Source organism: Nelumbo nucifera, chromosome 1, assembly GCF_055504915.1.
Source record: "Nelumbo nucifera cultivar China Antique chromosome 1, China Antique-T2T, whole genome shotgun sequence".
NCBI lineage: Eukaryota > Viridiplantae > Streptophyta > Magnoliopsida > Proteales > Nelumbonaceae > Nelumbo > Nelumbo nucifera.
The window spans coordinates 130,519,403-130,536,503 of record NC_142649.1 but is presented as its reverse complement, the minus strand read 5'-3'; positions in this window follow the sequence as shown (position 1 = coordinate 130,536,503).

Here is a 17,101-nt window from a genome sequence, read left to right as displayed (position 1 = left end):
AATTTTTGGCTTTCTTTGTTTTTTGTAATTTCTGTTGTTTTTTCTTTAATTTTTATGAATTTGTAAATTTTATGTGTATTTCTTTGTTTTTTTGTAATTTATATATTTTCTTCATTTTCTATGTTTTTTCATAATTATTTTGCAATTTTTACTTTATATTATTTTCTGTATTTTCTATCTTTATTTATATATTCTGTATTTTTTATAATTATATTTTTCTAGAATTTATATATGTAAAAATTTAATGAATTGGGTAGGTTGGGTTATGATGGGTTTGGGTTGATCCCAACCCATTTAATTTTACATAAATGGGTCTTTAACGGATTGAAGGGTAAGATGAATTGGGTTAATGCTCAACCCAAACCCGCCCAATTGCCACCCCTACCATTATGGTAACCCAGTTATATAGAATTAAATGGGTTGGGTTCAACCCAAACCCACTTTAACCCAATCCAATCCGCCCAAACCCATTAATCTTATATTTATGGACTTAAAAAAATAAACTAACTCTCTCTTAACAAGTAAGTTGGTCATAACTTGGTGGTAATTGTAGTTACTATTTACATAAGTGGTGAAGGTTCAAATCACATTATATGCATCTAATTTTTAGACAAACGGCAAAGCCATTTGACTATGTTCGGATTTCGGATTTGACCAAACCACTTTGGTTCAAACCGGTTAGACCAACTTAAACCACTAAGGTTTAAGGGTGGTTGAACCATTTAGGTATGGACCGGACCATACCAGGCTTGTGCATAGTTTTTGGACTGGACCAGCTGAACCGAATCGGCTTAATATAAGTAAATCGGGTCGGTCCGGATTCAGGTCGATTGGACTATGTGGATATTGGTTGGATTGGATGACCCAAATCGGACAGAGCAAGCAGCACCAAATCATCCCGCCTAGGGTCTATTTCGGATCCGAGTCAACCCATATCAATATATGCTAGATCGGGTCAAACCGTGTTGAACTGGTCCAGATTCGGGTCAAATTGATTTGGATTTATATTGGGTGAAATGTACTGATTCAAGACAAAACTAAATTTAGTAAATAATTAATAGAAAACTAATGCATTAATTATAAATTATTTAATTCAAATGAAGAAAATTAAAAAAAAAACTAAAGAATTAATACTTGTGTCTATAATGATTAACCCAATGATTATCCACAATCAAACCTAACCCAAACCAACCCATTTAAATGAATGAATTGAGTGATGGGTTGATCACACAACCCGCTAACTAAATGGGCGAATTGGGTGGGTTAAGGGTTAAGGGGGTTGGGTTAAAAATTGCCACCCCTACCTACGATAAAGATTCGCCAAGTATCTTTAAGATAATGCTAGCTCCGCTGCAGTAGTAATAGTACAACACTACAGGAATAATGATTCAGTGGATTTGTGACTATAATCCATGCGTGGCCCTGTTGTCTAGTACAGGGCGGATGGGCCATCTAAGCTTCAAAGCATAGAGTGGACCCAGTAATTAATGTACTCCTAAGACTCTAGATAGATTAATCTTGGATGTAGACCCGGCAAAATATTGATCCAACCTGTTAATTCGAACCGAACCAACCCGAAAGGCTAGGAACTCGTGTCTAATTACCCGAATTTGAGAATGACCCAAACTGATCGACCAGAAAAATGGGTTTGGATTGGATTGGGTCATAGGTCAACCTACTAACTTGATTGTCAGGTCTAGTTGAGACTATTTATGTATAGTTGGAAGCTTTTACTCTTTAGTCCTTAGTATTTAGTGTGTACTCTTTATTGTTTATTCTTTAAATATTTGAGTTTTCAAGTTATTTTTTTTTTTAATTTGAAATTTTAAGGTTAATTTTTTCAATTTTGGCATTCCGTGTATTCTTTTTTTTTTTATTTTTTGAAATACCAGTTATTTTTAGGGTTGACTTATAAATCAACCCTAACCTGAACATTTAAACTATGTTTAGTTTGAAGGAAAAAGTAAGGAAAGAATGGAAAAGGCAAGGAAACCTTTACAAACTTTATATAGGTGTTTATACCTTTCCCTACCTTTTCTTTCAAACCAAACATAGCCTTAGGGTTAGGGTCTAGCATTTGTCCCAACCTGAAAGTGTCTTGACCCGTCTGGATCCTGATCCACTTAACTCCATTGGCAGGTCTACTTGGATGTGATGATAAGAAGTAAATTTTAAGCATATTTTATTAAATTTATGTTCCACTTTACAATATTAACTAACCATTGCAAGCATATGATGAAGTTGTAAATTTGCTAGATACACGTCTGCATTTTATTATCTTAATTACATGAAGAAATTATTTTAATTTTATTTTTTTATTATCTTATAATTACATGAAGAAACTATTTTAATTTTATTTTTTTATTATCTTATAATTACATGAAGAAACTATTTCACAATTATTAGAATGCTTAATAGGAATGTCATGCCTCAACTCTAACCCGACCCCTTGTTGCTTTCACCCGAACCTGACTTGGGTTTGGAGAATTAAAACCCTAACCCAATCCTACAACTAACAAGTTAGCTGACCTTAACCCATAAAGTCAGATTTACTAATTAAACAGATCCATTGACATCCCTAAATAGTTAAGGAAGAAGAATGGTGTAATAAAACACAAGGGTACGATTACAGTGAAACAATCTCTCTCCTATAATGGGTGTGGTGATGGAAGAGTAATAATGTTTGTGGTAGGACTGTAAATGGATTAGATATAATTGTACCTAAATCATTTGAATTGGATCCATCAGATTTAGATGGGGCTGAGATTGCCGATGATCCAATAGTTGAGATGGTTATTCAGTGTCCCTCCAAGTACGGAAAGTGGACTATCAAATCTGTAAAACTGCAAGCTCCTATGATAACCCTCCCCACCACTTAATCCCTTTTAATGTGTGTAATATATAATACCAAGAAAAAAGGTCTCAGATTTAAATCGCATATAAATAATGGATGCTTTTAATTTCTTTTTGAGCCCCAAACTTTATTATCAATAAAATCATTATAATCAAGAAAAACAAGGGAGAACATAGTCTGCCTTATCCCAAACCCAAGATACAAAGCATCTCTCCCTTACCCGCTCAAACCCACCCGAAAAAAACAAAATACAATTAATCATACCTGGGTATCGGCAGACCAATGCAATCATCAAGATCATAGAGCTTTTGCATTAAAAGGGATAATGAATGCTTTTAATGAACTATACTAAAATTATCAAAATATTATATGCTATTAATAGAATAAGCTCAAAAAGAATTTGATATTATATGTCATGAATAAAATGACTTGTAAATGAATTTTATGACTTGAAACTTATATGAATCTTTAATTTGTAAACATATATAATTCAATGACTAACTTCTTTTTTATGCCAATTCAACAACTAACTGCTCAGCGCGGGCGAGCAATTCAGAGTAATTGAGGGAAAAAAAAAAGAACAATAGAAGCGCTGTAGTTGTGGGATCTGAATCCGGGTCTCTAATGGAATGAACCGGTTAATCTATGAAACGATCTTACGAATTTTATATGCACGAGTAGAAAAATGATCATACAAATTTTATATGTATCACAATAGAACCATCTTACAAACAAAGTCATCAAACATGCTATTCATCTTGTGAACCAACAAGTTGTTTGTGGAATAATGTATTCAACATATGAAATTATCCTCAAGGGAGAATTTATCAAATTTTACCATAACAGAATTATATCTTACGCAACTAGAAAGAAACAATTCGTTGGTAATAAAGCCCCTATCTAATTTGAACTTAATTTAAGTTTACTCAGCCTATCAAAAAAAAAAAAGATCATTCAAATGGCCACTATGGTATTTTTACTGAGCAACACACCAAATAAACTGTCAACGATAATGATCTCTCTCCGAGTGAAATATCTATTAAAGGAATTAATTAAATTGAGAAAATGAAGATTGGGAAGAAGTCAAGCAAAACTATACTAAGAAACCTGAAAAGGTTAAACCAAACAAAGACTAGACATGCAACAAATCTTAAGACAACTTGAACATGTAGCAAGAAAATACTTAAATAAAAATCACAGGGGAAACCCAAGTAGAGAACTGAAACCATTCGGCAAAGCCATGCTAAAAAAAAAAACAAAAATAGAACAAACAAAGAAGAAATACGATGAAGAGTTGAGATCTTAAAAATCCTACAAAACAGATCAAATAAAAGGAAGAAGATACCATGTGTCACATGTTAGACACGGGGGCATTGGGGTTTGATGGTAACCTGCAAAAGAAAAAAAAGAAAAATCTTAGATGATATCTCCGATGGAAAAAGAGAGAAGATAATTTATTCAATAAAAGAGTCTGCATATACCCATAAAGGAATCGAGGGAGATGATAGAAGAGCGGAAGCTCCTCCTAATCTATTTGGATGAGGTGGGGAGTTACATATTGGAGGAATAGGTGCCTTCTTAACAATTTTACTTGAAGAAAGGTGCATGAACAAACACAACCTCATTAAAACAATTTAAAAATGCTTCAATAAACATTGAAGCTATAGGCGGTGCTCAGTTTCACTTTGATTCCAGAGAGAGAGGACTACCAAAGTTTCACCTAGAAAGAGAAAGCATATAATAAGCTTTATGAAATCGAGACGGGATCTGCTCTCCACTCTGGCGTCTCACAGGCACCTTACACTACATCTAATCATGCATTGGAAACATCTTTCATACTTATTAGTTATAATTCACGGGAAATGTTCTTAATACACAGTAGATATGCCTGTAAAACGCCCATTTGTGAGGAGGAGATCCCATCACCATAAAATCTCTCAACGGCAGAAAAAAACCTTGAAAACCAAAAACCAGTGGCAAAACTTGGCCACCAAAATCCATAGAACATAGGAGATCACCCGTCTAGTCAACTAAGCAGTCAAATCTACAGACAAACACATGATTATCCCTATTACCGTTAACCAAGATTGAGAAGCCACTTGGTTCCATCGTCAGGCTTCAACAATTCACGTACAAGGTATGCGTGTGAGGTTCTCAAGGGGCGGTGCCCTCGTGATGCTGCTACTACCCCTGAAACTAAAGCTAGCTACTGGTTACGGACAGAGCTCGATGGAGCCACCACCTCCACACCTACAAACAATGAATGAATCAGTACCACAAAATAATCACCGATAAGTTCACAGAGAACAAATTATAGAATGGTAGAGAAACAAGAGAGAAAGGGATTAATTATTATTAACCCAATGGGAAGGATAATCTCAACTAACGGTAAGCTATCAATTCACAGTAGACAATGATGAATAATAGAGTGAGGTCTATCATGGGCAAAACCATCGAAAACATATCCATATTAGACAATACGTGGCCTTCCATTCAACACGGAGCCAATAACTGAGTTAAATTTTGGAGAAAATCATCCGATACGTCTCCATAATAGGCAATATATTGCCTTAATACCTGCAGAGTAAATCAAATCAAATTAAACATGTAATTGTAAATAAATTAAAAATTGAACATAATTAGTGTTAACATGGTTGGTTGAAGATTTTGAAGCCACAATTTCTAATGTGCTCTGAGAGTTTTGATTTGGTCATCTTCACTATGCTTGATGACTTGCTAGAGATTGCACATGGGCATTTTATAAAGGATTATCGGAACATGGAAGGCACCCATATCCTTGCAATGAAGCTCTTGGCAAAAGTGTTCTTATGGCTTGCATGATCTCTCACACGATAAAACATTTTACAAAACTATGGATAGGGGTTCTTAACCATATGGAGAAATACACAAAGGCTAAGGTTAGGGGAAAGAGGAGTGAAAAGCTTTAGAAACTAGTTCCGGAACTCCTTAAGAATGCCTTGCTTGTGGTGAAGATAAAGGAGATTCTTGTGCACAGGAATGCTTTAGGTGTGGATGGCTTGTGGGAACTAACATGGTTAAATGTAAACAAGATTTCTCCTTCTTTGCAATCTGAAGTGTTTCCTAGTGAAGAGATCTCTGAAGAAGATTTGATCATTTCAGTGCGTTTGCTTTAAAATCATTGTAAAAAGAGCATTGATTGACCCAGAATGTCTGACTTTAAATCTCTACAATAAAATTTGAACATCAAAAAAAGAATGAATAGAGATCTATATAATATATATAAACCAAAAAACTAAAGAGATAGTAAGGAAGATTTGAAGCTCCAATGGTTCACAAAGAAACAAAATGGAAAAGCAAACAAACACAAAAAAAATTAGGGTTTTGCTCATATTACTCTAAAAGGGAGAAACAAAATAGAGAGATGGAAAGAGAAACAAAGAGAAAAAGAAGGGAGAAACATCGAGAAAGAAGAAAAAGAAAAACTCAAAGTGAGACTGGGAAGAGAAACGGCTAGAACTGCGAAAGTGAAGAACAAAGAAAGAGGGAGAGAGGGAACAGGAGCGAGAGAAAAAGGGGGACACGTGATACGCATACCATTAAACTAAAAATGCACGTGCGATCACATACCATATGCTTGGATACCACTTTGTCAATGAAAAGGCTGCCATGAATCAACCAATCTCATATCTATCTATCTATCTATCTATCTATCTATATATTTGTGGATGGCGTAAGTGTAGAGGTAATGAAATCTACACGAGTGAACCATAAAATTAGCATGTGAAAACATTCCTAGTTTACGCACGTGTGACTCTCCCACTCCGTTTCTCTCTTCCGCTTTCTACCCCCTCTCAGGTTCTCTCCCCCTTTCTCTTGCCCCTTCTCTCTCTCTCTCTTTCTATTCATTCTTTCCCACATGCATTTCTTTGTGGGTGGTTAGGTTCTCTGGTGGCTTGAGTTTTCTCTCTCGCCTTTGCTCATGCAATATGATTTTCTACAATAAGGCACTTAGGGTTCTTGACATGGGTTTGATCATGGGAGGGGGGCTTCTGTGTTGGGATTTGGACACGGCTATAAATAAGATTATGATGAAGTGCAACAAAAGATGGTGGGAAAAAGGACTTTGTTTTAAGTTGCAAGGGTCCAAACCAAGTGAAGGTGAGGTCTGTTCACCTTTCTCTATCCTCCATTTCAATTTTCACCTTCTTAATATCAACTTTAATTCATTTTAATTAATGCTTTATTGTTGTTGGAAATACCTGGTTTCCTTTTTTATTATTAAAGTTCTTTTTTTTTTTTTCTGAAATGGATTCTAAGTTATAAGTTCTTGACTCTCTAGCGAATTTTTGATAGGTTAATGAAACCATCTTCTCTCTAAATGGAAAAGGGAGATGAATTCTTTCATGAAATCACGGTGAAGAAGCGTAGGATGAAGCCCCTAGCGTACAGGTACAGTTCATTAGGAGCTTCCATTTTTTCCTCCTCGTTGGGATTTCCAGTTTATTGGTGTTTATATATATACTAGTAAACATGTACGAGCATTTTCATGTGGTATCTCTAAGACAAAACTATTTATAATTCATGGATAGTTTCTGAACAGTTATAAGTGGGTAGTTTCTAAAATAAGAGTAAAAGACATATATGCCCTCTTTATGCCCATTATATATTTAGACAAGGGGGATAGAAACTGTTCAATGAAAATCCAAAAAAAAGGGGCTATATATATATATTTGTAGGATATGTGGTGCCAATAATGTGGGATTTCTTCATGGTGTGTGATGTAGCGCGATCCGGTCACTCCTAACTGGCACTCGCGTGGCTCCTGAGAGGTATCTGGGACAAGAGGAAAGAGGAAGAACTCCCGGGGGGTTTCCCGGCAGGAATGCTTCGATGCTTAAGTTAGTATTGTGTGCAAGAAGCAAAGGGAAAACAAAGGCTAAGAATGCAGATTAAGCAGGTGATTCGAAGATACCATGTTCCTTGAGAATAAACCCCTTATAACTGAATTCCGTTTCTTCAGGCCCTCTGACTTCTGACAGGGCAAGTATAACCGCTACTGTCAGTCTACCACAGCCGTTACAGGCAAGGCTGAGGTGGCACGCGCGGGCCGTCATTGCAGGGTACGTGCCTGTTAGGTGCGGGACACCTTTCTAAAGGTTGCAGGCGCGACGCTATCTGACGAGGGACATGTCTGCTGTCCACAAGTTTATCGGGTACGGCGGTCAAGCAGGAAGCCCTCCTGTGGTATACCGAACTACCCTCCCACGAATTACCCTGAGCCGGGCTGTCCTCTGAGTGACGAGCTGCCTGTAGCCAGTTATGTTGAGTTGGCTGACCCGAGGTGTCTAAGCCTCGGGATGTCTAGAGATGGATCGGTGTGTTCCTGTCTAGGAGTGGCCCGAGGTCCATTGGGGGGAGCTCGGGCCTTAAGGGAGGTCAGGGTGCCCCGAACTCGGGGCCCCCCGAAGTGCCTTAACCCCAGGGAGGAGGTTCGGGTAAGGCGGCTTCCGACGAGCAGTTTACCGGCCGAGTTGCCGAGCTGAACTCGGTGAGACTTTCCCTCCGAGTTGTGCTCACGCCCGTTGCGCTGTCATGCTGAGTCACCGTTTGAGCAAGGTCACGCCCACGTGTACCTGTGCTGCGAGGTCGGGCCAAATCACCATCCATCAATTGCCCCTACTCCCTGCGCTGGCGGCGATGACCTAGCGCGGGGAGGTCATGACACGCCGGGTGGATTTGGCGTTGGTATTCATGCCGCTTTGTCGCGCGCTCCGTCCGTCTGCACCGGTTTAGCGCTCAGTTTGATCAAAAAAGACCCGAGTCGCGTTTGGATTACGCGTGGGTCTCACGTGATTTGGACTCCGTGGACGTCAAAAACGCGCTAAACCATTTTCACCTCGAGGAACCCGCAACTGTGGCTATATATAGGGGGATCCTTGGCCATTTTCTTCACCACAAAGCTCTCATCATTAGCGTTTGAGCTCGCATCGGAGGTCTCTTAGCTTAGCAGGTCTTCCAATTCGTCATGTTCTCCCAGTTCGGTTGCGTTTCTTTGGTGAGTCCCCCCGAGCTTCTTTTCTCTTTTCAATTTGTTTCTTCCCCTCAGTTCACTAAGTCGTCTAGTGTAGATAGTCTTATCGATGAGCCTGAGGTGGGTACCTCGGCTCGGGGTGGATCCTTTGCTGCTCAGCCATCCGAAGTACGGGTGGCTTCGGGTCATCTGGCATCCACTTCCCACCGAGGTCGGGAGCCAGATCAGTTCGTCCTTCTATAATGACTTCAGAGAGACTTCAGGACCTCATACAGAGGTTCCGCCTCCCTAAGTAATACTCATATAGCCTTCCCACCGGCAACTTCCCATGGGAGGACGGTCCTAACGAGATCGTGATATTCAGGGAGCAACTGGTAGCTGGGCTCCGACTTCCTCTTCACCCTTTGATCGTTGAGGTGTTGGTACACTTTAACATCACCTTGGACCAACTCCCCCCAAACTCCATACGGAACGTGGTGGGGTCCACCTCTCTTTGCTTTGACCGTTCCCTCTCCATAGATTTAGACATTCTCAGCACAATTTTGGCCATAAAGAAGAGCGCTTCGGGCGCTCTCCCCGGGCACAGGCGATCCTACTACCTGTCCCCCCGCCCGGGTTTCAAACTCATGCACAAGCTCCCGAGCAAAGTCCCAACTTGGAAGCGGGACTACTTCGTAGTCCGAAGTAGTACGGGGTGGCCCTTCCCCACCGATTGGAGGATAGCCGTCCAAGACCCCGGTGTCATTCTAGACGGGAAGACCAAGAAGGTGCTCCAGTCACTGGCTCAGCTCGGGTTAAATTATAAAGACTTCACTTCTGAGGAGAAGCTCGTCCAGGCGAGCTTGAGCCCGGGTAGGTTTTCCTTCACTTCGGTTTTCTGTTCGTACGTTTACTTCGGGTTGTTGATGTCGTGTTTTGCTGCAGGTCCCATGGAGGCGGAGAGAATAGATAACCAGAAGCTCTTCCGCCAGATGAAGAGAAAGAAACGCGTAGCCAAGAAGGTGCGCGTTGAGTCCCCGCAAGCTTCAGCCGAGGCCCAACCTCCACAGACTTCAGCTCCGGGGCCCGAGGTGGCAGCGAAGCCTGTCATCGACTTGGAAGGAGAGGCTGTGCCTCGGGGGCCCGGGGCAGTAGCGGAGCCTGCTGTTAGGCCCGCCGAACCTGCAACCAAGCCCATTGAGCCTGCTGTTGAGAGCGTTGCTGAGGCTCGTGCTGCAGGGGCTACTGCCGGGGCTCGTCCTGCCGAGGCTGTCGCCGAGGCCTCTGAGAGTTCTACTCACGACGTAGAGATGACGGCATCTAGCTCGTAGGGCCAGGGGAGTCAAATCGTTCTGAACCCCTAGTGCAGCCTAGAGAAGAGTAAGCTGGCTGCATACCCCGGGGAGGTCAGCGAGTGGGCTGAACTCACTCCTGGTCAGCTCGGTGCCCGAGCTGCCACTCATACTATGGTGGTGAGTCTCTCTTCTTTTTCTCTTTTTCTTTTCTTTTTTTTTTTTATTTCCCTTTTGACCGGTTTCCCTTTCGCAGGTGAACACCGCCATTCGCGCCTTGACTCTCAATCAGATCGGCACCTGAGGCGGGCTCTGGAGGCTGAGAAGTCATCTCGCACAACCCATACTGAGTTGAGGGCAGCTCACTGTCTGGTCCACCGCCTGGAGAGTGACGCCTCGGCTCAGAAGAGCTTCATCGAGGTGTTAATGGCAGAGAAGGGGGAGTTGTCCCGAGGCAAAGATAAGCTGAGGGCTGATGTAAACGGGCTCAAGGTTGGTCAAGAGGCCTTAGGGCTTGAGGTGAACAGCCTCAAGGCTGAGCGGGATGCCTTGAAGCTCGAAGTGTAGGGCCTCAAGGAGGCGAAGGGGAAACTGGAGCATGAAGTGGGGTACCTCCAAGAAGACATAAGAGAGAAGACTACGATCCTCGAGGGTGCTCTCAAGGAGGCCAAGACTCAAGCCGTTATCGACTACGTCAACTCTTCAAGGTTTGACAACGTGATGACGGAGGCCTACCGTAAGAGCTTCAAGCTCAGTCGGTGACTAATTAGGCACCTCTACCCCGATCTGGACACAAGCGCCATCACTACTTCGCGGATCACTGACGACATCGTGCGTTAGTCAAAAGATGACCCCGATTCCGAAGATGAGGGCGCCGAAGATGAAGCAAAGGATGCTAGTCCAGTTACAGTCCCCGAGGAGGTCCCTGATAGAGGCGGCGAACTTCCGAAGTAGTTTGCTCCCTGCATTTGTAAACTTAATCTCCCTTGTAATCAAGACGTTCTTAATGAAATTTATGTACCAAACTTCCTGTAATGAAGAGATTTTTTCTTTCCTTTTGCCAAGAGTTTGTGCATTTTATCTTGTTGGAGTGGTCATTCACCCCAAGCTGTTAATTTATCAATCTGAACTTCCGAGGTGGGAGTTCCGTAACGGCCATCGCGGCCTCGAACTGTTTAGTTGGGGTAGCCTTGTGTATGCCTGGGTGAGGAACATAGTAGGGCTCATGCCCGACCTGTCTGCACCCGAGGTAGTTTGCTGTCAATTGTCCTTACGGGTTTAACTCTTCGCCTGCCAGGATGGGTTATTTGTTGTAAGGTTCGTGCCCGTGCCGCCTGCGCCTCAGGCGCTGCAAGTACTTAGTTCGTGCTGATGGGGAAACTTAGTTCAGGCTGATGGGACAACTTAGCTTTGTATGCTGCCGAGGTTTCTTCATTAGCTCGGCGTTTCAGTCCTTAGGCTAGAGGAGTGGCTCGTGGCCCACTCTCGGAGTTTGCCCATACCATAGAGGCGACTGGGTCCTGTTGTGCTGAGGTCATATTAGCTCGGTATTCTGGCCCTTGGGCTTTGGGAGTGGCTCGTGGCCTACTCAATTCTTATAGATAGTATTGTCTTACGTTAACAATATTCCATGCCCGATGTACTTGTTTCCCTTCGAGGATCTCGAGCTCGTAAGTTCCTTCCCCGAGAACTCGCTTCACTCGGTAGGGACCTTCCCAGTTGGACCCGAGCTTGCCAGCGCCGGGCTCAGGTACCATAACTTTACGAAGGGCCAAGTCGACAACGTGGAGGTTCCGTCTCCTGATCCTGGCGTTATAGTACCGAGCTACTCTTTGCTGGTAGGCTGCGGTCCTGATGTACGCGAGGTCCCTTACTTCATTGAGTAGATCGAGGTTGGTACGTAGCTCATCTTCGTTTGTCTTATCACTGTATGCTTTTAACCGTAGCGTAGGTACTTCGATCTCTACGGGGATCACCGCCTCGGTGCCGTAGGTGAGATTGAAGGGTGTTTCTCCCATGGCGGTCTTCTCCGTGGTCCGGTAGGCCCATAGAACACTGGGTAGTTCATCTGCCCATAATCCTTTACCTCGGTCCAGTCATGCTTTTAATCCACGGAGGATGGCTCTGTTCGTGACTTTTGCCTGGCCATTTGCTTGATGGTGTGCGACTGAAGTAAAATTTTGTCGGATTCCCATGTCCTGGCACCAGTCTTGGAATTTGATATCCTCGAACTGCTTGCCGTTGTCAGAAATCAATACCCGAGGTAATCCAAAGCGGCACACGATGTTCTTCCAAAAGAAGTTTTGGACATTTCTGGTTGTGATCGTTACAAGGGGTTCGACCTCTACCCACTTGGTAAAGTAGTCCACTGCTACTACTAAGAACTTCCTTCCACCCGTTGCTGGCGGGAATTGCCCGAGTAGATCGATGCCCCATTGTGCAAAAGGCCACGGGCTGGTGAGATACTTGAGGTCGACAGCGGGTTGATGGTGAATATTGGCATGTCTCTGGCATTTGTCACATTTTCTGACAAACTCAATAGCGTCTGCTTTCATGATTGGCCAATAATACCCCTGTCGAAGTGCCTTCTGGGCGAGGGCCCTGCCCCCCAAGTGCCCGCCGCACAACCCCTCATGAGTGTCGCGGAGTACGAGCTCGGCTTCGGTAGGCCGCAAGCAACGCAGATAGGGAAGCGTGTAGGATCTCCTGTACAGTCGTTCGTCTATCATGACGTATTTGGCTGCCTGGCGCCGCACCCTTCTGGCTGCATTGCGATCTGTAGGGAGGGTCCCGTGTAGCAGGAAGCTCGTGAGTGGGTCAATCCAGCTCAGCTCTGCTTGAACGACGGGAGCGACCTCCTCTACCCCCCCGAGAATGCTAGGCCGGAGCAAGTCCTCTCTATGTGCACAGTCATCATGGTGATGTCGCTGGCGCTGGCTAGTCTGGATAGGGCGTCGGCCTCAACGTTCTCTGACCTTGGTATCTGCCTGATGAAGTGTGACTGGAAGTTGAGCAGGGCCCTCTAACTTTGGTCAAATAGGCAATCATGGTTGGCTCGCAAACTTCGTACTCACCGGTGACTTGGTTGACCACGAGCTAGGAGTCGCTGCTGATAACAATGTGCTTTGCTTTTACTTCTCTGGCTAGGGCTAGTCCAGCTATCAACGCCTCGTACTCTGCTTCATTGTTAGACGCCGCAAACTCGGAGCGTAGCACGTACTCCAGTTTCGTGCCATTTGGGCTGTGTAGAACTATCCTGGCTCCGCTGCCCTGTTGGTTCGACGAGCCACCTACGTGAAGGATCCAGGGCTCCTCATCCCAGCTCGTGGTTGGCCGAGCTAGGAAAGATGCCACACTGGCTGCTACCTCACGGGGTTCGGACTCCACTGGCCTGGGAGCTTCGGACTCACCCGAGCTGGGAGCCTTGTGCTCAATCGGCCTGGGGACTTCGGAGCTGAATGTGCACTCGGCTATGAAATCTGCTAAGGCTTGGGCCTTGATGGCAGTTCGCGGCTTGTACTGGAGGTCGTACTTGCTGAGCTCAACGGCCCACTTCGTCAACCGACCAGAGACCTCGGGCTTAAGTAATACTTGCCTCAGAGGTTTGTCGGTGAGGACGATAACAGTATGAACTTGGAAATACGGGCGAGCTTCCGAGCTGCAATTACCAGTGCGTATGCTAGCTTTTCTATCTCCATGTATCTCGTCTCTGCTCCCTGCAATACTTTACTAACATAATAGATGGGTCGTTGGACCCGATCTATTTTTTTTATTAGCACCGAACTGACCACTTCGTCGCTCGCCGAGAGGTACAGTTCTAAAACATCGCCCTCCTCGGGCCGGATTAAGGTTGGCACCCTAGCGAGGTATTTGTTGAGCTCGTTGAACGCGAGCTGGTAGTCTTGGGTCCATTCGAACCCTTTGCTCTTAATTGCCTTAAAGAATGGCAGACAGCGGTCCACCGATTTAGACATGAAGCGGCTTAGGGCGGTTACGCGGCCATTCAACCTCTGAACCTCCTTCAACTTCCGGGGTGGTCTCACATCTAAAATGGCCTTAATCCTATCCGGGTTGGCCTCAATGCCGTGCCAGTTAACAATGTATCATAGGAACTTGCCTTAAGTCACACCGAACACACACTTGTTTGGGTTCAGTCTCATATTAAACTTACGCAAATTTTCAAAAGCAGAATGCAAATCTTGTATTAATTCATGTGAGAATTGAGTTTTGACGACCATGTCGTCTACATAGCATTCTACTTTTCTGCCAATTAATGGCGCAAACAACTTATTTACAAGTCTTTGAAAGGTTGCCCCTGCGTTTTTCAACCCGAAGGGCATAACTTTGTAACATTACAGACCGAACTCTGTGATGAAGACAGTCTTTTCTTCGTCCGCCGGGGGTCGCGACTACCAGGAAGTCGTGTTTGAATTTGACCACACAAGGCCATGTGCCGACTTCCACAGGTACTGTTACTTTCCCAAGGGGCCGGACTTCTTCTCCGCTGAAGCCCACCAAAGGAGTGTCTGTAGGCTTCAGGTCGCCTCTCTACAACTGAAGCTGGTCAAACGCAGCTTTGAAGAGGATGTCGGTTGAGCTGCCTGAGTCGACGAGTACGCGCCTGACCTCGAAGTCGTTGATTCTTAGCTTTATTACAAGCGCGTCATCATGGGGATAGTGGACCCCTCACGCATCATCTTCTGTGAAGAAGATTGGCTCTTCTGTCCTCGGCCGCTTTGGGGGGTTCTGCTCCTCCCGGGTGGCCTCACGAACTGACGTCCGAGCTGCTGCTGACGTGCAACCTGCAACGGTCGAACCTCCCACTATCATGTGGATGGTCCCCCGAACTGGCCACTCCTCCGGGGGCTGCCTCTGCGGTTGTTCGATCGTCCTGCTACTGGGCTCGGAAGTATCCTAATCGTGCTCCCCTTGCCGACCTGTTTTATTACTACTGTTATTATTGTTTTGTACAAAGTTTCTCAAATATCCACGACGGATGAGCTCCTCTATCTCGTCGCGGATATTTTTACAACTCTCGGTACTATGACCGTGATCTTTGTGGAAACTGCAATACAGATTCTTATTTATTTCATTAGGATTCCCCCTCAGACGGGGTGGCCACTTCACGTACGGGGCGTCCTTGATCGCCATCAGGATTTCGGCCCGCTTTGCGTTCAATGGGGTGTAGTCAGCTCGGTCCGCTACAGGAGCTCAGAGAAATTGACCCGGCTTTGCCCCCCGAACTGTATCCTTTTTCTTTCGGCTGTCCCCTTGGCTGAAAATCTCTCCTTCCCTCTTTCTTTTTTTGGGCGCGCCCTCGCCCTTTTGGTTGATCTCCTCTTTGGTGGCTATGAACCTATCCGCGAGCTTCAGAAACTCGGTTATGGTCGCTAGCTGGTTGATGACCATGTGTCATTTGAACTCTTTGTGTGTCACGCCTTTCTTGGCTGCTGCAAGGCGTACGACGGGGTTCAGGCGCAGTATCTGCATACAAGCATCGTTGAACCGCTTGAAATAGCCCCGGATGGACTCTCCCTCTCTTTGCACTATGCTGAGGAGGCTTTCTTTAGTTCGCGGGCACCGTTTGCTGGTGACGAAGTCGGACGTGATGGCTTGTGCGAACTGTGCCCAACTTCTTATCGACCCAGGTGCCAAGTTCCGGTACCACGTGCGGGCTGCACCCCTAAAAGTAGTGGAGAAGGCCACGCACATGCACCACTCACTGGCTCTCGCCAGGTGCATCTGTGACTAAAAGGCATCTATGTGATCATTTGGGTCAAACGACCCATCATACTTGTCAAGAGAGGGGAGCTTGAAGTCTTTGGGCATTGGGACTGCCAGGAGTTCGGAAGACAAGGGGGATGGAACCGAGAGGAGGGGAGCTTTGACTTCGGCCGAGCTTACCTCTTCTTTTCCCATGAGCTCGGGCAAATCGCAGGTGACAGATCGGTGAGCTCGGTGATGGTGTCTCTGCTTTCTGTTGGGCTCGGCATTCGTTCTGCTCACCTCTGCACTGTCCGGAATGGTTTGTGCAGGAAGTAGCCCGGCCTGTTGGCGATGGCTACAAACAGAGGGATCCTACTTGGGGACTGTTGCCAGGATCTCGAACTGGTTCTCAAGGAGCGGGGTTTCAAACTTCGACTGCCGAGGTGATGTAGACCTGGCGAGCTGGGGTCCTCCCGACCTGTCCGCCCGCGGTGAGATTGGGGTAGCCGGTCTCTCCCGTCTGCCGCGGGGGGAGGCCTAGATTTTTGGGAGGTTTTGGGGGGCCTCTCCTTGGCCAAAGGGGCATTCGTCCTGGCGGCGAGACTTAGCTTGCTGTGAGGCTGGGTGTCAAGGCGGGAACTGCGGCTGTTGAAGTTGAGGTTGAGGCAGCTGGGGGAACTGCTACTGATACTGATACTGGGAGACCTGGTGCAGTACGTGTTGTTGATAGAGCTGAAGTTGCTGGAACTGTTGCATTTGGGCCTGCATGGCCCGCATGCACTGCATCAAGTCCTCCAGTTGGTTTGGGGCACGACTGAAGGTTCGGTGAACGTCGCTCCGATTGTAGCAGGGAGCAGGGCGATGACAGGTGCCACTGTGAGAGGCACATTTAAGCTGGGGATTCCGTCCGCTAAGAGGGGGATGGTGAACTGTCCGATACAGACAGTAGGAAGCTGGGGTTGTTCCCTGGAGTTATCCATTTCTGTGCTTCGTCCGACGTTGCTAGAGGAAGCCATGAGCGTTGGACTGCTTCAAGGAAAAAAAGAACTACGAAAGTTTAGAGAGAAAGGCCTTTTGAAGCGTTTCCCACTGACGATGCCAAATGATGTAGCGCGATCCGGTCACTCCTAGCTAGCACTCGCGTGGCTCTTGAGAGGTACCTGAGACAAGAGGAAAGAGGAAGAACTCCTAGGGGGTTTCCCGGCGGGAACGCTCCAATGCTTAAGTTAGTATTGTGTGCAAGAAGCAAAAGGAAAA